This window comes from Macaca mulatta, chromosome 11 (assembly GCF_049350105.2).
Source record: "Macaca mulatta isolate MMU2019108-1 chromosome 11, T2T-MMU8v2.0, whole genome shotgun sequence".
Classification (NCBI taxonomy): domain Eukaryota; kingdom Metazoa; phylum Chordata; class Mammalia; order Primates; family Cercopithecidae; genus Macaca; species Macaca mulatta.
In genome coordinates, this window is record NC_133416.1 from 87,681,675 (window position 1) to 87,704,967 (window position 23,293).

General features: G+C 34.9%; 1 protein-coding gene across 3 annotated transcripts in view; it reads left to right on the forward strand.

Moving 5' to 3' along the window:
* PTPRQ (protein tyrosine phosphatase receptor type Q) overlaps positions 1 to 23,293 on the forward strand; it is a 218,832-nt gene that overhangs the window by 100,499 nt on the left and 95,040 nt on the right.

Genomic DNA, 23,293 nt, shown 5'->3' on the forward strand with positions numbered 1-23,293 from the left:
TTTTTATTTTTTGAGTAGACTAGCAGTTATTGTCTGAAAATTTTCTGTCTTGCTAGACTGCACTGTGTGTATGTGTGTGTGTGTGTGTGTGTGTGTGTGTGTGTGTGTGTGTGTGTGGTGTGTTTAATTTTTAGCTAGAGAGAGCAGATTTTTATGGGGGCTTTTTTTGTTCAGTTGGTAGGTATTTCCACATTGCTGGCATCTAGGATATATGTGGCAAAAAGAAAACCCAAGGAATTCACCACTATGTTATTACTTGAGTCCTGGACTCTAGCTGGTCTACCTTATTAACTCCGCTTTTCAGTCTCCTTTCATTTATTGTGAATTTAATGATTTTTAAGTATATAGTGGGAGGAGTGGGAAGAGCACATCTACTTCATCTTCCTTGAAGCAGAAGTTCATCCATGGGTATATTTTGAATATCAAGGATGATACTTTTTATCCATCTATTCAAGATCAAGTTATTAAACACATATTAAGTGCTGTGGTAGAAAGTATTGGGATGACTGTAATGAAGTCAACATATTTCTTGTGCTATTAAAGTTTAGAATTATATAATTTTAGACCTTCATTGAATCTCATAGATAACTTCATTTAGTCATTTCATTTTGCAGACATAGGAAATGAAGCACACAGCTTAAGTATTTGTTGAGTTTTCTACAGCTAATTATTTGCAAAACTGTTATTAGTACAGAATTCTTTCTACCATATTGTCTCCCCTACCTTAGAAATTCAATACATCATTGTGTTCATTGGAATTACAGGAGTTTTCTTCCATTATTTCACAATGTCTAAGTAGAGACATTATGAAGTAGGTAAATTTACTTTCATTATAAAAATGTCTTCATTAACATGTATAGATACATTTATAATGTGAGTATATACATACTTTTGTCCAAAAATGGATTCAAAATTCATAGAAAAGCTAAATTTCTATGATCAAATCCATGCTTAGTCTATAAAACTAAAAATATTGTGAGTTAATGTAATAAGATCTGTAAAATACTGAGGCCATTATGGGAAATGTTTAAAGTTCCTGGACTCATATCACATTTTTTATCTTGGATCAGTTCCAGAAGTGTAATGTTTGCTGTTTTGAAATTGTCTTAGGTATCAAATTCCAAATTATAAATTTAAAAGTTTTTTTAAACGTAATTCCTTTTATAAAAAATGAATTTGGGTTACTCTGCATAATTCTCCTCGACCCCATTGATGCTTTAATATCTCTCATTAAGTGGACTCCAGGCAGCCACTCTTTGCTTTATCCAAGCTCCAGCTAAAGCCAGCTGTTCTTTGAGCAGTGTTTTTATTAACGTATTTAGGAACTGGTGCATATCTTATTACTCTATTTTCCATTCCTGTCCTATGCAGCTGTAGTCGATACTTTTCATAACAGCCTTTACATATCATTCTCCTCCCCTATTTTTTTTTCTTATTCTCTTTTACTTCCCTTTTTCAGTAAATTAAACATGTGTGTGCATGCAAAAGCCCTCTTCTTTCTTTCTGGTAACTATATTATGTGAAAGCTTCAGGAATGTGCCTGTTGTTTGTCTGAGATTATAAACATCATGAAAAAACTTTTACTAACGGTGTAAACATTCAGAAATGTAGAATACATGAATTTTAATAATAGCAAAATTTCTTCAATGTTGCATTTAAGAAATTAATTTAGACTTAATTTAAAATCAATGCAATGTAAATACAAAGAAAAGGATTTGAACAGATAGAAGACTGTACAAAATACTACTAACCTCTACTTACTGAATTTCAAATATTGTAAGTTTCATGGTATATGAAAATACAAGTTTGAGGAGGGAGCTATTTTATAAATATCAGGCATGCATAAGTTGCAGCCACTATAAGATTAAACACTTTCAAAATTCAAATAAAGTAAAAGTAGCATTTTTTAGTATATTAATAAGTTATTGCAATTTGAATTTTCACTACCTACTCACTGCAACCTTGAATAAATTACCCATTGGTTCTATGCCTAGATACCTTTTTAGGAAGAACTACTATTTTAAAAGCAACTTATATTAGAAATATAATAAATATTATTCCATATGAATTGCAATAAGGAAATCTTTACTTATTAAAATATACATTAAAAATTAATAGCCCAGGCCAGGCGTGGTGGCTCACTTCTGTAATCCCAGCACTTTGTGAGGCCAAGGCAGGTGGATCACTTGAAGTCAGGAGTTTGACATCAGGCTGGGCAGCATGGCAAAACCCTGTCTCTACTAAAAATACAAAAGTTAGCCGGGCATTGTAGCAGGTGCTTGTAGTCCCAGCTACTTGGGAGGCTAAGGCAGGAGAATTGCTTGAACCCAGGAGGTGGAGGTTGCAGTGCCAAGATTGCACCGCTGCAGTCCAGCCTGGGGGACAGAGCGAGACTCCATCTCAAAAAAAAAAAAAAAAAAAGAAAAAAAAATTAATAGCCAAATAGGTTCATTACTAATTAAATTAACACTACTTTTGTGTTTTTATTTTTATTTTTTGAGACAGGATCTCACTCTGTCACACAGGCTGGATATGCAGTGGCACCATCATAGCTCACTGCAGCTTTAACCTTTTGGGCTCAAGTGATCATTCTGCCTCAGTCTCCCGAGTAGCTGGGACTACAGGTACATGCCACCACACCTGGCTAATTTTTTAAATTTTTGTTGAGAAAATATCTCACTGTGTTGCCTGGGCTGGTCTCAAACCCCTGAGCTCAACCAATCTTCCTGCCATGGCCTCACAAAGTGCTGGGATTACAGGCATGAGACACTGTGACTAGCCTACTTTTATATTTTTTAAAAATCAAGATCACATTTTGTAATTTTTTAACACACTACATTAATGATATTTGTTGTTCATGAGAAGTCTAGCATTTTTAAACTTTGGACTTGAAATTTAAAACAAAATTTGTATTTAGGTTGTTATCAAAGAAATAGTTAACGGTGTAAGACACCTTAAAGGTTCTGTGTGCACCTTAAAAGCTAAATAGGATGCTGTTCTCAGAAGCACTATTAGGAAGTTTGACTGCAGATTAAACAGGTACCAAACAATAGTTGGAAGTAGTTGGTGACATACTTGGGTTAATCAGTGCTAAGACTTCCTTTCTAGTATGGATATATGAGAAATATAGTAAAGCCCATAATTGTTTGTCTATTAAAACTCTACATTTATAAAATATTATCTAGAAAGTACAAGTGTCTAGTACTTTTAATTTCTATATACATGTGTAACCTGTGACTTGTTTTGAGTATTATTCATACATTTTTATGGGAAAGCTTTTTTCATGCTTTTAATATTTTCTACTTATGGGAAATGTATATACAGCGACATGTACAGAACTTGTGTACAATTCAATGAGTTTTGACAAGGGCATACACCCGTGTAACCACCATTCAGTCAACATATAGAGCATTTCCTTCCCCCATAGAAAGTTCCCTTTTACACCCATTCTTGAAGGCAACTGCTGTCCCTGATTTCAATCAACATAGATTAGTTTCACTTGTTCTTAAGCTATATGCATTCTCTTACACTAGGCGGCCTGTTTCAACATAACTGTTGTTACAGTTTTTAAAATTTGTTCTGTTAGTGTTGAGTCATTTTCCATCGCATGAATATGCTATTATTAGTGTGTCTGTTTTCTTTTGATGGACATATGGATTGTTTCTAACTATTAGGAATGAAACTGCTATAGATATTTTTGTACAAATCTAATTACTGGATCATCGGGTAGGTACGTGTTTAATTGTTCAAGAAACTGACGGTTGTCTAAAGTAGCTGTACTGTATGAAATACATACCCAACAGCACTGAATGAGAGTTCTAATTACATATCATTCTCAGCAGAATTTGGTGTTATCATAATATGAGCCCTGTGAGGTGACATAAAAAATATATATTTAATTGTAACTTTAATTTGCATTTTTCTGATGATTCATTTTGTTGGATACTTTCGTATTATTGTTGGCCATTCATATACAGGCAGTCTTTGCTTTACATAGTAGTATAGGAATAAAAAATGATTATAGAAACTGAATTTGTGCAAAGTAATCTTAATAATCAATGTAGAAAATTATGATTGTTTTGTGATCTTCAAAAATTTTTGTTACAATATTAAAAACTCCAAGTGTCAATTATGAATGTATGTGAAAATTAAAAAAATATTTATTTAGTATACTAATTTAAAACATTATAAACAGAGAATTTTTTTTATTATTATTATACTTTAAGTTCTAGGGTACATGTGCACAACGTGCAGGTTTGTTACATATGTATACTTGTGCCATGTTGCTGTGCTGCACCCATCAACTCGTCAGCACCCAACAACTCGTCATTTACATCAGGTATAACTCCCAATGCAATCCCTCCCCCCTCCCCCCTCCCCATGATAGGCCCCAGTGTGTGATGTCCCCCTTCCCGAGTCCAAGTGATCTCATTGTTCAGTTCCCACCTATGAGTGAGAACATGCGGTGTTTGGTTTTCTGTTCTTGTGATAGTTTGCTAAGAATGATGGTTTCCAGCTGCATCCATGTCCCTACAAAGGACACAAACTCATCCTTTTTGATGGCTGCATAGTATTCCATGGTGTATATGTGCCACATTTTCTTAATCCAGTCTGTCACTGATGGACATTTGGGTTGATTCCAAGTCTTTGCTATTGTGAATAGTGCCGCAATGAACATACGTGTGCATGTGTCTTTATAGCAGCATGATTTATAATCCTTTGGGTATATCCCCAGTAATGGGATGGCTAGGTCATATGGTACATCTAGTTCTAGATCCTTGAGGAATCGCCATACTGTTTTCCATAATGGTTGAACTAGTTTACAATCCCACCAACAGGGTAAACGTGTTCCTATTTCTCCACATCCTCTCCAGCACCTGTTGTTTCCAGACTTTTTAATGATTGCCATTCTAACTGGTGTGAGATGGTATCTCATTGTGGTTTTGATTTGCATTTCTCTGATGGCCAGTGATGATGAGCATTTTTTCATGTGTCTGTTGGCTGTATGAATGTCTTCTTTTGAGAAATGTCTGTTCATATCCTTTGCCCACTTTTTGATGGGGTTGTTTGTTTTTTTCTTGTAAATTTGTTTGAGTTCTTTGTAGGTTCTGGATATTAGCCCTTTGTCAGATGAGTAGATTGCAAAAATTTTCTCCCATTCTGTAGGTTGCCTGTTCACTCTGATGGTAGTTTCTTTTGCTTTGCAGAGGCTTTTTAGTTTAATTAGATCCCATTTGTCAATTTTGGCTTTTGCTGCCGTTGCTTTTGGTGATTTAGACATGAAGTCTTTGCCCATGCCTATGTCCTGAATGGTACTACCTAGGTTTTCCTCTAGGGTTTTTATGGTATTAGGTCTAACATTTAAGTCTCTAATCCATCTTGAATTAATTTTCGTATAAGGAGTAAGGAAAGGATCCAGTTTCAGCTTTCTACTTATGGCTAGCCAATTTTCCCAGCACCAGTTATTAAATAGGGAATCCTTTCCCCATTTCTTGTTTCTCTCAGGTTTGTCAAAGATCAGATGGCTGTAGATGTGTGGTATTATTTCTGAGGGCTCTGTTCTGTTCCATTGGTCTATATCTCGAAACAGAATTTTTTAAATAAAAACTTATCAAGAATGTTTTTTTCTCATTGTTTAGCTTATGTTACAGATAGGGCCTCTTTTCATGTTTCAGTTAATTGTTATACTCCTTTCAAACTTTAGATCAGTTTTCAATATTTTATCCTTTGCACTTTCAATATTGTCAAATATCTGCAAGAGTTCTCTTACTGTGAAATTTTTTTGCTGTCTTTTACTTCCTTCAGGACATCATCCTTCATCCAATTCATCAAAACCACTTGCTTTAATTTCTGTCCATGTTTGTCTTCAGTAAGTTGTCTTGGCTGCATATGTCAAGTTGCTTGAACAGCAGTGTTAACATTCCCATGGTCCAGCTGTTTGTTCTAAAACTCCGTTTGTTATGTTCAAATTTCATTTCAAGCACTCTCACTTTCGTTGCTCTGCTACCATCTTTGTTAGCCAATATGTGTCACATGAGTTCATTGCTGTGAGACAAGGAGGCAGCATAACTACACAATTTTCTGCCTGTGCATAAACTGAAGAACAAATGCACAATGACCAATCAATGACAGATTTTGAACAAAGTGATGTGACTTGTCACTGATTATAATGTGCATCTGTTATTTATGTAATGTTTTTATGGATGAAAGAGCTAGAAGCAAAGTTTTCATATTATAAAACTTCTCATAGCCAATATATGATAGTAACAAATTCAAACCCTATTTTGAGAAGACAGGTATTACTTAACTAAATCATAGTAACAAAAATTCAAGCATATTGGAATGTGCAAAGGACGGACGTATCTCTTTTAGGGAATTTTCTGTTCAAGTCTTTACTGCATTTTTCTCCTGAACTGTTTGTCTTTTTAGTATTGAGTTATAGGAGTTCTTTATATATTTTGGATACAATTCTTTTTTTTTTTTTTTACTTTTTAAAAAATTTGATTTTTTAAAAATTTAAGTTCTGGGATACATGTGCAGAAGATGCAAGTTTGTTACATAGGTATATGCATGCCGTGGTAGTTTGCTGCACGCATCAAACCGTCATATACCTTAGGTATTTCTCCTAATACTATGCCTCCCCTAGCCCCCGACCCCCTGACAGGCCCTGGTGTGTGATATTCCCCTCCCTGTGTCCATGTGTTCTAATTGTTCAGCTCCCACTTATGAGTGAAAACACGTGATATTTGGTTTTCTGTTCCTGTGTTAGTTTGCTGAGAATGATGGTTTCCAGCTTCATCCATGTCCCTGCAAAAGGATATGAACTCATTCTTTTTTATGGCTGCATAGTATTCCATAGTGTATATGTGCCACATTTTCTTTATCCAGTCTATCATTGATGTGCATTTGGGTTGTTTCCAAGTCTTGGCTATTGTGAACAGTGCTGCAGTAAACATACATATGCATGTGTCTTCATAGTAGAATGATTTATAATCCTTTGGGTATATACCCAGTAATGGGATTGCTGGGTCAAATGGTATTTCTGGTTCTAGATTCTTGAGGAATCGCCACACTGTCTTCCACAATAGTTGAACTAATTTACACTCCTACAGTGTAAAAGTGTTCCTATTTATCCACATCCTCTCCAGCATCTCTTGTTTCCTGACTTTTTAATGATTGCCATTCTAACTGGCTTGAGATGGTATCTCATTGTAGTTTGATTTGCATTTCTCTAATGACCAGTGATGATGAGCTTTTTTTCATATGTTTATTGGCTGTATAAATGTCTTCTTTTGAGAAATGTCTGTTCATATCCTTTGCCCACTTTTTGATGGGGTTGTTTGTTTGTTTTTTTCTTGTGAATTTGTTTAAGTTCCTTGTAGATTCTGGGTATTAGACTTTTGTCAGGTGGATAGATTGCAAAGATTTTCTCTCATTCTGTAGGTTGCCCATTCACTCTGATGATACTTTCCTTTGCTGTGCAGAAGCTCTTTAGTTTAACTGTATCCCATTTGTCAATTTTGGCTTTTGTTGCCATTGCTTTTGGTGTTTTAGTCATGAAGTCTTTGCCCATGCCTATGTCCTGAATGGTACTGCATAAGGTTTTCTTCTAGGGTTTTTATGGTTTTAGGTTTTACATTTAAGTCTTTAATCCATCTTGAGTTAATTTTTGTATAAAGGTGTAAGGAAGGGATCCAGTTTCAGTTTTCTGCATATGGCTAGACAGTTTTCCCAACACCATTTATTAAACAGGGAATCCTTTCCCCATTGCTTGTTTTTGTCATTTTTGTCAAAGATCAGATGGTTTTATATGTGTGGCTTTATTTCTGAGGCCTCTGTTCTGTTCCATTAGTCTATATATCTGTTTTGGTACCAGTACCATGCTGTTTTGGTTACTGTAGCCTTGCAGTATAGTTTGAAGCCAGGTACCATGATGCCTCGAGGTTCGTTCTTTTTGCTAAAGTTTGTCTTTGCTATGTGGGCTCTTTTTTGGTTCCATATGAAATTTAAAGTAGTTTTTTTCTAATTCTGTGAAGAAAGTCAATGGTAACTTAATGAGGAATAGCATTGAATCTATAAATTATGGAGCCTCATTCTGTCACCCAGGCTGGGGTGCAATGACGTGATCTTGGCTCAGTGCAACCTCCACCTCCTGGGTTCAAGTGATTCTCCTGCCTCAGCCTCCTGAGTACCTGGGATTACAGGCATGTGCCACCACATCTGGCTAATTTTTATATTTTTAGTAGAGACAGGGTTTCACCATGTTGGTGAGGATGGTCTCGAACTCCTGACCTCATAATCTGCTGGCGTTGGCCTCCCAAAGTGCTGGGATTACAGGCGTGAGCCACCGCACCCAGCCTACAATTCCTTATTAGAGATATATATAACAAATATTATCTTCCAGTCAATAGCTTGACTTTTTGTTTTCTGAATGGCACCTGTGCATAATCAGATGATTTTAATTTTGATGAAATCTAAACAGCAACTCTTAATCTCACGTCAGTACATTTTGTGCCCTAATTCAAGATTGTGAAAATAATATACTGGGTTTGATTATAGAAATGTTATAGTTTTAACTTATACAATTATATTTTTGATTCATCTTGAGTTGTGGGTGTGTAGTAGGAGAAGTGATTCAAAGTTCATTTTTTCATACATTTATCAAAACATTTAATAACTATTTTAAAGATACTTTTATTTCCCCATTTGAATTGCCTTGAAAGTTTTTGTCAATCACTTGACCCTATGTGCTTGAATTTATTTTTGGAATATATTTTCTTCTATTGATTTATTTATCTATTATTGTAATAAAATCACACTGTGTTGATAAATGTAGCTTTGTTTTAAGTCTTGAAATCATTTTGTGTAAGTTCTACAAATGTGTTCTTTTTTAAAAATTCTTTTGGCTATTTTTGGTCTTTGCATGTCCATATACACTTTTAAATTATAATGATCTTATTAATTTTTACAAAAATGCCTGTGGCATTTTCACTGGGATTGCATCAGATCTATAATACATCTATACATGGGGAGAACTGACATCTCAGCAATGAGTTATTAATGAATATGTTACTATTTCTCCATTTTTAAAATTATTTATTTCTTTCAATGATGTTTTGTGGTTTTAAGCAAATGAGTTTTGCACATCTTTTGTTAAAATTATTTGCATGTATTTAATTTTTAATGTTATTCTAAATAGAATTGATTTTCGTCATTAGTTTGATGCAAAATACAGAAATACAATCAATTTTTATATTGGCATTGTATCCTATGACCTTGCTAAATTTACTTCTTAGTTCTAGAAGGTTAAAAAATTTTTAAATAATATTCTATATTAAAATTATTGTGTCTTCTAAAATTAAAAGTTTCTTTCTTTCTTTCTTTCTTTCTTTCTTTCTTTCTTTCTTTCTTTCTTTCTTTCTTTCGTTCTTTCGTTCTTTCGTTCTTTCTTAACTCCATGACTTTTTGTGTTTGTTTTGCCTTATAGCACTGGCTTGACTCTCCAGTACAGTGTTAAACAGAAGTGATAAAAGCCAATATCCTTGTGTTGTTCCCAATTTCAGGGAGAAGGATTAGTTTTTCATCATTTTATATGATATTGGCTGTAGACTTTCTGTAGATACCCTTTTTTAAATTGAGGAAGATTCTTTCATTTATAGTTGGCTATGAGTATTTATTGTGAATGGGTGTTAGATTTTGCCACTTGATTCTGAATTTAAGGCAATAATTTGCTTTTTCTTTTCTATTCTCTTACTGTGACAAGTTACATGGTTTATTTTTGAATGTTAAATGAAATTTACATTCCTGAGATAAAACACACTTGTTCAGATGCGTTATCCTACTATATATGACTGGATTTGATTTAGTAACATTTTGCTTAGGATTGTTGTATTTTTGTTCAGGATAGGTATTGGTCTATAATTTTTTTTTATTGTAACATTTTTTCTCAGATATTTACATCAAAATTATACTACCCTAATGTCAGTGGTTGGGAAATGTTCTTTCCTCTTTTATTTTCACAGTTATTATTTCATCCTAAAATCTTTGATAGAATTCACTAGTGAAACCATCTGAACCTGGAGTTTTCTATTGTGGCAGATTTTCTATTACTTTGACTTCTTTAATAAATATAGAATTACTTATGTTTTCTTTTTAAAAATTTTTACTTTAGGGCCGGTCGCGCCTATAATCCCAGCGCCTGTAATCCCAACGCTTTGGGAGGACGAGACGGGCGAACACAGTGAAACCTTGTCTCTACTGAAAATACAAAAAAATAGCCAGGCGTGGCGGTGAGCGCCTGTAGTCCCAGCTAAGCGGGAGGCTGAGGCAGGAGAATGGCGTGAACCCGGGAGGCGGAGCTTGCAGTGAGCCGAGATCATGCCACTGCACTCCAGCCTGGGCGACAGAGCAAGACTCTGTCTCAAAAAAAAAAAAAAAAAGAAAGAAAAAGAAAAAAAAATTAAGTTCAGGGATTCATGTACAGAATGTGCAGGTTTGTTACATAGGTATACATGTGCCATGGTGGTTTGCTGTACCTATTAACCCATCGTAATTTCTGTATCATTTTATATAAGTTATGTTTCCAAGAAACTTGACCATTTTATTTAAAATGTTCAATTAAATGGCTCAAGGTTTTTTTGTAATCTGCAGTGATATTCCTGGTTTAATTCATGATGTGAATTATGTTTTCTTTCTTTTTATACATCTTAATGTTTATGAAATTTATAAATTTTCCCAAAGAACCAACTTCTATATTAATTAATGTTCTCTGTTGTTTGTATGTTTTCCATTACATCGATTTCTGATGATTATGATTTTCTTGCTTCTAAATATTTTGCCATAATGTTCTATGTATTAGTTCCATGTGGTTAATAGTGTTTTGCAAAACATCTGTATCATTACCACTTTTTTTCCCTAATCATTCTAACAAGTATTGAGAAGGAAATGATAAAATATTTAACTACGACTGTGGGTGTTTTTCTTTCAGTTATGTCCAGGTTTGCTTCATGTAGTTTCAGTTAAAAAAAAAAAAGTTTTTACTAAAAACATGCATATTTGTAATTGTTATATTTTCCCAATTAACTGATCCTTTGATCATTCTAAACTATCCCTTTAAATTTGGGGACACTCCTTGTATTAAGGCTTTTTTGTCTGATATTAATATAACACATGTTCTTTTGTTCGTGGTTTGCATCATACATCTTTTTCTCTTCTTACTTTTGAATTATTTGTATGTATTTAAAATGTGTCTGGTGGACAGCAAAGTACATCTCTTGTGAACAACATATAATCAGGTCTTTAATCTTGTCTGACAACCTCTGACTTTTAAATGAAGTATTTAATTCATTTAGATTTAAACTTAGTATTAATTTAGTTGACTTTGGATCAACTATTTTTTCTTTGTTTTCTATATATCCTATCACTTATTTTTTAGTTCCTCTGTTCTTGCTTGCTTTCTTGCCTTCTACTAGGTTAAGTATATATTTTTAGCATTATATTTTAATTCTTCTACTTGACTTTTAGCTGTGTTTCTTTGTATTATTATTTTTAGTGGCTTCTCAAGGGACTACAACATGATTCCTTGACTTATTATATCTACTTAATTTATGTAACTGGAAATAAAATACATGAATTTTGCAAAAGTAGTCCCATGTACTTCCCTGTAGTTTCTGCTGTTATTGTTATATTTGTTGTACTTACTGTTAATAGATGTCGAGTTATTATATATGTCAGCTATATATATTTGTGTGTGTGTGTGTGCACACACTCGGTTTTTCAGCTGTTGCTTTTTACTGTGCTCCTTGGATTCTCCATCATGTACATATAATTAAAATATTAGGCAAGGATTTATGGGGAGTTTAGTTCCAAACTTTGGGTCTAACTCCTCTGTTTCCAACTACTTTAGCAGCCTCATTCTTTATTTTCTGACACCTCAAGCCAATAACTGTGTTTTTTTCCTTTTCCAAGTTCATACATGTTATCTGCAGAAGAGTTTGATACAAGTTATCACCAGATCAGAGTTCCCCAAGCTGGAATTTTTTTTTTTTTTTTTTACATTTTTAGCGCTTTTGCAAAATTTTTGTGCAAAATATGAATCTGAGCTGCTTTCAAGATTTTTATAAAAATATCTAGTCACACTGAACACTTTAGTGTATAATAGCCTTAATGACATTTGGTGATGGGTAGATAGAAGAGGAGTTTACACTGCAATAATACATATGGCTTTAAATTGATTATTAGACATTTTTGTTCTTAAAAATCTTTTGAGCCAAGTGTGTTGGCTCACACCTGTAATCACAGAGCTTTGGAAGTCTGAGGTGGAAGGATCTCTTGAGCCCAGGAGTTTGAGAATAGCCTTGGCAATGTAGCGAGATCCCATTAGTACAAAAAATTAAAAAAAAAAAAATAGCCTAGAGTGGTGGTGTGTGCCTGTAGTTCCAGCTACTCAGGGGGCTGAGGTGGAGGATTGCTTAAGCCCAGATATTTAAGGTTATACTGAGCTATGATGGTACCACTGCACTCTAGCCTGGGCAACAGATTGGCACCCTCACACCTGTAATCCCAGCACTTTGGGAGGCCAAGCAGGGCAGATCACAAGGTCAGGATTTCGAGACCAGCCTGCCAACATGGTGAAACCCCGTCTCTACTAAAAATACAAAATTAGCTGGGTGCGGTGGCACATGCTTGTAATTCCAGCTGCTCAGGAGGCTGAGGTGGGAGAATTGGTTAAAATCAGGAGGCGGAGGTTGCAGTGAGCCGAGATCGCACCATTGCACTCCAGCCTGGGCGATGACAGTGAAACTCCATCTCAAAGAAAAAGAAAAGAAAATCTCGGCAATCAGAGAGTTTTCTGTTTGTTGCTTTCTACCACTGAAGTCCATGTCCCCAACCTCACACCGCCCTTTGAGCCTTTCTTCTCTATTGTTTCTCCTTCCATCTCTTCCTTCTCTCTTGCTTTCTCTTATGGGGTCCCTGAGCAATCCCAATTCTTTATTCTTTCTTATGGATATTTTCTCAAAGCTTAGATTCAGCACTCCTTGTGTATATTTTAATCAATAAAGTTTTTCTGTACAGTCACAGGGGTTTTTTTTTTCTTTTCTTTTCTTTTCGAGATGTAGTCTTGCTCTGTTGCCCAGACGGGGGAGTGCAGTGGTGCAATCTCGGCTCACTGCAACCTCCACCTACTGGGTTCAAATGATTCTCCTGCCTCAGCTTCCTGAGTAGCTGGGCCTACAGGCGTGTGCCACCACACCCAGCTAATTTTTGTGTTTTTGGTAAAGATGGAGTTTCACCATGTTGGCTAGGCTAGTCTCAAATTCCTGACCTAGGGTGATCCTGCCGCACCTCCAAAAGTGTTGGAATTACAGGCATGAGCCACCGTGTCTGACCAGCCACAGTTTTTAGAAAAAAAAAAAAAGATGTTTTAAGTAGCATTCAATTATATTCAACTTTTGGTGGAACCTGTGTTTTTGAAATCTGTCCATCCATCCATCCATCGATCCATCCATCTGTTGATTTGTTCACTGATTCACATTTTTGCTAAACAAGTACTTATGATACATCAATGTATGTTAGGCATTATATGCTTATCTGTTTCTTCTGACCTTTTTTTTTCGTATTCTACTTCATTGTACATTAACTATTGATATAGACTCAATTCTTCATTTCTGGTGTTTTGATAATATGAGTACTCCTTTCAAATGTTCATTCACTCTCATGATTTCAGTTACTTATAGATACAGATATTCTCCCAAATTCCTTTACCTGGCCCAGTATGCTAACACAAACCTCTCCTGTGATAACTCTATTTATCCTGCTAATAAGATATGAAGCTAAAATTTTATTTCCTCACACTCATTCTTGGGTAAATCTCCACAAGCCAGTGTGTCTTTCTAATTTCTTCGTCACTCTCAATGGTTCAGTTTAGTCTCCAGGTGTTATAGGAGTGGTCTCAATAGATAATTAAGTCGGCTTTCTGATTAGTCTTCTAAGAACTATTTCAGATAAACTATGTAAAATCAAAGTGTCATTTTTAATAAATATTTTCACGAGATGACTTACTGAATGCAGCTGTCAAAACTAATGAATTTATAAATCAAGCCAGCTCATTTTGCCTTTGTATTAGTATGTTCTCACCCTGCTATGAAGAAATACCTGAGACTGGGTAATTTATAATGGAAAGAGATTTAATTGACTCACAGTTCAGCATGGCTGGGAGGGCCTCAGGAAATTTACAATCATGGCAAAAAGGGAATCAAACACCTCCTTCTTCACATGGCCAGCAGCAAGGAAAAGTATGAGTGCCCATTGGAGGGGGAAGCCCCTTATAAAACTATCAGATCTCATGAGAACTAACTCACTATCATGAGAACAGGATGGGGGAAACCACCCCCATGATTCAATTATCTCTACCTGATCCGTCCCATGACACATGGGGATTACGGGAACTACAATTCAAGATGAGATTTGGGTGGGGACACAACCAAACCATATTAGCCTCCAAACAGAATATGTATAACTATATGTGTAACTAGTTTTCCTTGTAGTGGTCTCTAAAAAATGACTTTTTCTTCAGAAGTTTTATTGAGAAATTTTTTAAAGGTAAGTGTTTCACAATACATAGTTTAAAGACTAAAATTATAGCTATGTTTTATATTTGGGGCCCCAACTGTCCAACTATACATGCATGGGAGCACATATAAAACAATTTTAAAATATCATACTCCTATTTTATGCAAATTGAATATATTTATATTATAAGACTAATTTGGCACATTAGTATGAATGGGTCAGTCCATATTCTCAGCTTTGTAGTAGCAAGCACTCAAAATCATGTTTATGTTACATAACTTGATAAGTACTCCAAAATTTATCTGGATTAAGCCAGACTACCAGAGAGAGGTGCACATGAATGGTATACTTACAATCTCTGAAGAAATAGTTTTAATAAAACATATTTGAGAATTATTCCACCTATGTATTCAGAGTGACATTGTAAAAATGGGAAAAATTAAACATACTTAGTATTTACTGTGTATGGATGTTGTTGAGGACATTGCTTATTAAATTGTACCCTCTTTATGGTTTTTTTCAGAAGAAATGTATCTTTGGTTTCAGTACCAGAGATTATTGTATTTTTGTTCATTTAATTTATCTTTATTTGTGGTAACAAATATTTACAATCTTGCTTTTCCCTTTGTTTTATTTATTTGTTATAAAGAGTCAAATTTATAATTTACTTCTAGGAAGTCTACAGTGTGTATTTTGTCAGTTAACCTAACTCTTTGGTTCATTCCTTTTGTTTTACCCTATTTTCTCTGTGCTCAATGTATCATCACATCCTGTCAATATTTCTTTGAATTTTTCTTTAGCTCTATTCCTAATTATTTTTAACCTACCAGATCATTATAATCTACGTTGTGCTTTATATGTAAAATATCGAACAAGTTTTTATCAAACTTGCCTATTCCCCATAACAAGTGATATGAAGGCTCAGACTTTTCTTTAAGTTTATATGTCACTAATTAATTTCTGTCAGTTGTTTCTGTATCACCTACTGCAGTCACCTAAACCGCTTTCAAACTTTCACTGCCTTTCAATAACACCATACCTGATAATCCCCCACACTTTTTTTCTTACTACTGCCTTAGTTAGACTATTTTCCTTCAGCCTAAGATTCTTCCCAGCCCTTGACAAACATTTTGTTGCCACTTACATATCTCTCCCCATACTCAACCCACTTGAACCTTTTTTCTTTCACATCTTTACTAATCCTCAGTTGTCCCTTTGATTTAGAGCTCCCAGATCTTCTTCTTTGTCCTGTTGCCTTTACCTCTTTGTAGTTATTTCTATTAACTAAAATGTTTTTCATCAATATATGAAAAGATGCTTATACCTTGACTTGTAACCAGCCCACATCGTTCAATGTGAATGTTCAATAAATGCTATTGATTAAATTCAAGCTAGTGTAAAATTTATATCTGGTATGCTGAAATTTGCTTTGAACTTAACTTTGACGGTATTTCCATTTTTATATTGATCCACACTATGTTAGTGTTAGCAAATTTTACTTTTATTTGTGTATGTTTAAATTATCTGTTTGCATGTTGTGTTTCTAAAAGGATACTAGATTATTTAAAATTTCTAGAGACAAAAATATTCTTAATAAACTTGGGAAGACTAGGTTGATAATTTTGTATGTTTTATAAATATAATTCACAAATATAACTTTTCAGACATCTGTTTTACTTAAAAGAGAGTACATCTGTTCCTGAAAAATAAAAATATATAGTCATAAATAAAGAATTTAAATTTGGTCATCCAAGTTAGTGTACTTATCCAGGTCAATGAGAAGTCAATACAAAACTAACTACCTTCACAATCCTATCAGGAGAGTTTGGCAATTTCTAATAATTGATATTCAGAAGTTTACAGAATAATTACATTTTATGCACATTTTCATCTTCTAAGTAGAATTTACTAGTCACTAAAAACTCTCATGCATTTAAACATATAACAAATCTTGCTTATTTAGATCTACAGACCCTAATTTCAACCATGATGAAAGTATTTTAGTGATAAGAATAATTTATGAATAGAAATGTAATTTACTGAATACCTTGGCAGTTAATGTTGATCGCTTCATCACAGTTCAGTCATGTTTAGAAAATCTAAGCAAGCTGTGTGATTACTCCAGGAAGCATGGAATGATGTGTTCAAATTAGTACCATCTGTGGATAGAAAAAGTTTGAGGTTTTTAGTCATTCTTAAAGAATGGAAATCTGATTCTCCATGCTGAAATGAGTGTAATCCTTTTTGTATCTGTAATTCAATAGGGCAGTTGCCTTGAAATAGTCTAGTTCAGCACACAGTTCATCAAAGAGAAGATACTGGATATAAATGAAGGTTACTGCTGGTCACTTATGAATACTTCTGAGGTAGGCTTGTTTAAAAAAGTTCTACAAGTTATACAATATATTTCACCTCAGAGCAGACTCATTTCTGGTTTGTCTTTCTAAGCACATTTGAGTGAAAATGTGGACTAGATTTTGTACCGCATGAAAACAGAAGGCTGTTTCAATGAACCATCATTTATTTCCACAGTCAACAAACACTTATTGAGTGTCAGTATGTTCCAGTGTCCCATCACTGTGCCTGTCACATAATAGGAGACTGAAATTGTCATTATGTTTCCATAGCCAGGTTACAAATAACTCTTGCCTGGATTTTGTGGTTTTTCTTTATAAGACCTTTCCTTCTCTGAAAACTTAATTGGAGAATACTAGAGTCTGTGAATGAATATTGATCTGCTGAAAATTTTTACTATGTAGCAAAATATGCTAGTAACAAACACCAGCTATCCTAAAATCTGAACATTGGAGGAAAAAATAGTTGGTCATAGAGGCATGGGCATCTAGTCATCCCTCCAGATGGGATTAGGAAAGGGCAGCCTCCTCTGCCTTCTCTAGTTCATTAGCTAGTGAATATTTCCCTCCTACTTCCAGTAATTTAGCAAACTCTAGGAGAGAAAATTGAAACATGGGAAAGGTGACTGGTGGTAGAGCTAAAAATAAATAAATAAATAAATACATAAATAAATAAAAGAAGGAAAGTATTTGGACCCTGATTCTCATGAGGAAAGAGTAGACTGTAAGATTTTAATGAAAAGAAAAGTCGATATAAAACTTTTCAAGGCCAGGTGCCATGGTGCATACTTGTGATCCCAGCACTTTGGGAGGTTGAGGTGGACGGATCAGTTGAGCCCAGGAGTTCAAGACCAGCCTAGGAAACATGGTGAAACTCCATCTCTACAAAAAGTATGAAATTAGCTGGGTGTGATGGCGCACACCTGTGTTTCCAGCCACCCGAGAGACTGGGTTGGGAGGATCATATGAGCCTGGGAGGTTGAGGCTGCAATGAGCCATGACTGTGCCTCTGCATTCCAGCCTGAGCAACAGGGTAAGACTCTGTCTCAAGAAAAAAAAAAAAAGTAAAAATTTCTGCATAGTAAAAACTATCAGCAAAATAAAAAGATAACAGATTTGGAGAATATGTCTTCATCAAGTATCACAAGAAGGTTATAGTAAAGCCTTAAATAAATAAATAGCAAAGCCTTCCACCCAATAGAAAAAAAAGTAGGAAAAAATACAAATGATAGCTTATAGAAAAGGAATTTAAAGGGAGAGAAGTGCAATAAGTTTCACAGTGAATTATATTTTTTCCTTTCTGAAACTTTTATTGCATACTCTGTTGGCAAGTGTGTTGGGAACAGGCACTCTTATGCATGTTGACAGGCGTAGGTATTGGTAAAACCTTTCTGGAGTGTTATTTAGCAATGTCTACCAATGCTACAAATATGCATATGTTTTACCTAGCAATGATTATCCTACAGATTTACTCACACATATGTGTGGAATATGAAAGCGTAGGCTTATATATTACAGCTTGTTTGTTGCAAATATTGGACACAGCTTAATATCATTTCACAGGGGCTGGTAAAATCAAATTCGATATATCCATTTCAATGTGCTTACTCCATACAACTCCAAACACTAAAGAAAAAGCCAAAACATATCCAAAGCATATATATAATGACCCTAAATCCCAATTCCCAGGGCAGTCTGGGTTTATGCTTGTTGTGCTGGCATTTCATCCAATAGACATTGCCTTTTACTCTCAAAAGTGACCTGTCTGTATAACAAATAATTTTCTGCAATGGAGTGAATGTTTGTATCACCCCCAGAATCATATGTTGAGGTCCCAACTCCCTGTGTGATGCTATTAGGAGGTGAGGCCTTTTAGAGGTAATTAGGTCATGAGGGTAGAACCCTCATGAATGGGATTAGTACTCTTATAAGAAGACTGCAGAGAGTTCTTTTGCCCTCTTTCTGCTATACAAGGACACAATAAGAAGCCAGCAGTCTGGAGTCAAGAGGCTGGTTCTCACCAGAAACCCGCCATGCTGGCACCCTGATCTCTGACTTTCAGTTCCAGAATGATGAGAAATAAATTTCTGTTGTTTGTAAATCACTCAGTCTATAGTAACTTGCTACAGCAGCTGAAACTAAGACAGTCACTCTAGGTATATTCTTTGGAAGTGAGAGAAGGGACTGGGAGGAGGAAGAGAGTGGGATATGAGGTTAGATGGAAAGAAAGGGAAGCCTGCACTCCAATCTGGGTCACAGAGTGAAACTTTGTCAAAAAATAAAAATAAAAAAAACTTTTCAAGTATCCCACTGTACTTCAGATAAACCTAAAAGTCATACATTTGGTTTAAGGACTTAGTGTAATGTGATTCCACCTACATTGCCTACTTCGTCTCTTCCCATTCATCTCCTTGTAGACCCAACAGCCTTCTTTAAGTGTTTTCAATGTGTGACACTCTCTTCTTCTTCAGGGTCTTAACACCTTCACACATCCTGATTTTTTTTTATCTGTGAAGCTTCTTCTTATCCTTCAGGTCTCTAATTAAATTATCCTTCATCAGGAAAGCTAAATAAAGTCCCCTGTTATACCCTTGATTCATTTGCTCATACATTCAAAAAATATTTATTGAATCACCATTTTGTTTAATTCAGTAGTGTAGACTCTTAGAGACAAGATCTGATATGTACATTGACATTTTATGTGTATATAACCTACAAATAAATATATCTTTTGCAGCGATTTTTCAATATTTTTATTGAGATGGATATGGAAGCAAAATCTCATTTTTATGGGGTGGGTTTATAGTGCAGAGCTAAGATTTATAGGAAAGTAAGTATCAGTTCAAAATAATGCAGGCTATACAAACTAATAGAGCTATCTGAAAATAAATTTTAAAATAAACTCCCCTTGAGATGTTGAGTTTCCCCTTGCTCTCTATATGTAAGCAGAGACTGGGTAAGTAGTGATCGCTCATTTTGTAATCACTTAATGATTGTATTGATCTTCTATTGCTGTGTAACAAATTGTCACAAACTTACTGGCTTAAAACCATACCCATTTATTAGCTCATAGTTCTATAGGTCAGAAGTCCAGGCATGCTGTGCCTAGGTTCTCTACTTATTCTCACAAGCTGAAGTCAAGTTGTCAGTCAACATTTTCTTGTGTAACTCAGGATCCTCTCCCAAGTTCATGTGGTTGTGGTAGAATTTAGTTCCTTGCAGTCATAGGACTGACAGCCCCTTCCCTGGAGGGCTTTTAGCTAAAGGCTTCTCTCAGCTCCTAAATATTTTGTGTTCCTTATCATGTGGCTCCCTGCTTCTTGAAAGCCAGCAATAGAGAAATTTTTGTGCACTGAATCCACCTCTTTAAAGCTTTGACTTCCTTTTCTGAAAATGGCCAAAAATACTATTCTCCTTTTAGAGGGCTCAGGTTATAAGGTCATGTCCACGGGATAGCTCTCTATTTTAAAGTAAAATGATTAAGATTCTTAGTTACAGCAGCAACATAGCTTTCCATCTGGACCTAGATCAGTGTTTGGCTGAGTAAGTGGAAGAATCTGTTTGTACAGGGACCAGGAATCTTGCGGGATATCTGCAGACACAAAGGTCAGACAAAGAGACAAGATGACCAAGATGATCTCTCAATTCCAAATTCTGAGATTATGTGATTTTCTCATTTATTTGTGTGTTCTTATGGATTCAGTTGCCAAATATATATCTTAAAAACTGAATTCTGTCCTGTTGCTATCATCTAATTTCTTCTTTCCTGGACAAATCAAGTAGTCTCTGAATTTCTCCCTTTTCCTGTTTTGCAATTACCAGACTAGACTTAGTAAAATGTACCTCTGGACATACTGTGACATTTTTTATAGCTTTCTATTGCCTGACAAGCTATCTATAGTTTCCTCTGACACAGTAAGTCCCCAAGCTATTGTGCAGTCCTTCTGTTTGTTATTGCCGACATGAATTACAAGCTGCAGTTTAACTCATCTTAGCTCATATCACCCTCTCTTCTATGATCTCCACTTTTACAATCAGTGAAATTCCATCTCTCGTGCCATCTCTTCTCTAAAAACATTTTCTGAACACCCAAGTCAATCAAACGCATCTGATTTATGTTAGAATATTTTGAAAATGTATCTTATGTTCAGATGATCTGAGTTCAAATTTAGTGACTGAGGGATTTGAAAAAATTATGAAAATTCTACTTTTTAGCCAATTCTAAAACTTCTTCCTCTATAAATGTACATTTTTTTCCCTAAAGATAGTGTTTTCTCTAATTGCTTTTCTTCATGATAGATAAAGGTAAAACAGAATTTGTGGTAAGTAGTGTGCCAAGTGGTCTATCTTACTGCTACTTTTAAGGTTAATGTTCAATTAAATGTAGTAAGATTTGATAATAAATATTAACATTTAAAAATAAAGTAATTGAATCTTATCATAAGACTTTAATCTACTAACTATCTTCCACGGCTTTATACCTTCTCTTCCAGTTTTGGTAAAAAAAAATATATATATATATAAATCAAGCATCTATCTAGTATTTGATATCATCTCCTTCTGGGTATCTGAGAGGAATTTCAAAGTTAACCTACTCAAAAAAAATTGTTAATCTTCCTCCCCAAAGCTTACCCCTCTTGCAGTCACCCACATCTTGATTAATAGTGACTTCATCTTTTTATTTGCTCAATCCAAAAACCTTAGGGCATTTTTTATTCCTCTCTTTCTCTGTTATTTCACATGCCACACATCAGCAAACCTTGCCAGCTCTCCTTCACATTATATTCAAGAGTTGAATGTTTCTTTTTGCTTCTGCCGCTACTACCATGGACCAGGCCACCGTGATCTCTTGTGTTGACATGGCAGTTGCCTGCTAATTACTCTCCTTGTTTCCAGCCTTGTTACCCTTTAGTCTGTTCTCAACACAGTAGCTAGAGTGATTCTGTGAAAGAGAGAGGCTGCCACTTCTCTGCTCAAATGAAAGCCATGACAATGTCCTCTAGTGTCACACACTGGTAGCTTCTACCGGTCACTCAGGACTTCTTGTTACTCTCCAAATATATCAGCCATGCCTGCAACTATACAGTTTCCTCTGCTTCAAATTTCTCTTTCTGAAATATTCACATGGCTAGGTCCCCTGCCTACATATGGAACTTAGTATCTTCTAATCCCTTCTCTGATTGCCTAATTTAAATTTTCAGTATCCCTGAAACTCTCCTTCTTCCTATTCTTCTTTTTCTCCATAACACTGATCATCATCCAAAACACTACAGTTGGCCCTCCGAATCCGTGTGTTCTGCATCTGTGGATTCAATCAACTACAGATGGAAAATATACAAAACCAAAATGTGTCTGTACCCAACGTGCCCAGAGTTTTATTTCTTGGCATTAATCTCTAAATAGTACAACAGCTATTTATAGAGCATTTACATTGTGTTAGGTGTTATAAATGACCTAAGATTATTTGAATTATATGAGAAGATGTGTGTAGTTTATATGTAGATACTACACCATTTTATATAAGGAACTTGAACATCTTCTGATTTTGTTCTCCATGGAAGGTCTGGGAGCCAGTACCCTGTGGATACAAAAGGTGACTATGTACAATGCTTATTGATACTTTTATTGTTTATAGCACCCCGAATTTAAATTTTGCAGGGACAGGAAGTTTTGTCTGTTTTGTTCCTTGTATTTTCAGCACCTACAATTCTACCTGTACATATTAGATGCTCTTAGATATTTATTGACTGTTGAATTAATATATCTTTAGAGATCAATGAGCCTTCTAAATGTTTATTAATTTTCTTTTTTTAAAATGTGAATATTAACATACAGTTTGCATTAATTATGTAATTTTCACATGTCATCATTTAGATTCTCTTTATCTCCATCTTCTTAATAAAGGTCCTTGAAGATATACAAAGAAAGGCATGGTTGAGAAGAGTTCCAATACCACTTAATTGATTGCTCTTTCATATTTCTAACCGTAACATGCTTATATTACTTGCCCAATAATCTGTCTCTTGAAAACAGGACATGAGCTTTATTGTATCCTCAATCCCTAACACCAGGCTCAGAGCCTGACACATGGTATGCATTTGGCAAACCAATAGTTAGTATGAAAGCAAATAAATGACTCCAAGTAGGACCATGTGTTAATTCTAAATATACCTGAGATAAAATAAAAAATAGATGAATTATATACATTAAAAACTGTCAGTAATATTGTTTATTTAAAATTGTTTTATAATCAACATTTACTAGATATAAGATGTGTTTGTGTTTATTTAGACATTTAAATACACAAATATCTTCCCTTGGTACTGAATATTACAAACTCAAACCATACCTAGGGAAGTCCTTAGGAT